Raw genomic sequence first — 411 nt, 5'->3', positions numbered from 1 at the left:
TCCAATTGGCCCGAACTCTTACAAACCTGCCTGACAACCAGGCGCCGTCTTCTCCGATTGGTCATTGGAACCAAGCGGCTTCCTTTTTTTCTCATTGGAAAGGAAGAGTACAAACCGCCAGGGTTCGGCTCCCAGAATTGGCTGAAATGGGAGGTCCCGCCCTAAAGGGGGTTGAGCTTAGCGTGAGAGGCGCGGGTCAGGGGATGCCCGGGCTTTGCACCCAGTGCTGCACTTCGGCATCTGGTGTGCCTCGGCCTCGGCCTCGGCCTCGGCCGTACTTCGCGGCCCGTTCAATTCTAAAGTGGTTCTCACTCTTTCCCCACTGCGACTCCGCCCAGTCCGAATTGAAGGAAAGAAGCCCTAAAATGAAGGGTGCCTTTCTTCGTCAGGGTAACGTAACGCTAATTGCCT

This window comes from Balaenoptera acutorostrata, chromosome 10 (assembly GCF_949987535.1).
Source record: "Balaenoptera acutorostrata chromosome 10, mBalAcu1.1, whole genome shotgun sequence".
NCBI classification, from domain to species: domain Eukaryota; kingdom Metazoa; phylum Chordata; class Mammalia; order Artiodactyla; family Balaenopteridae; genus Balaenoptera; species Balaenoptera acutorostrata.
This window is presented reverse-complemented; position numbering follows the sequence as displayed.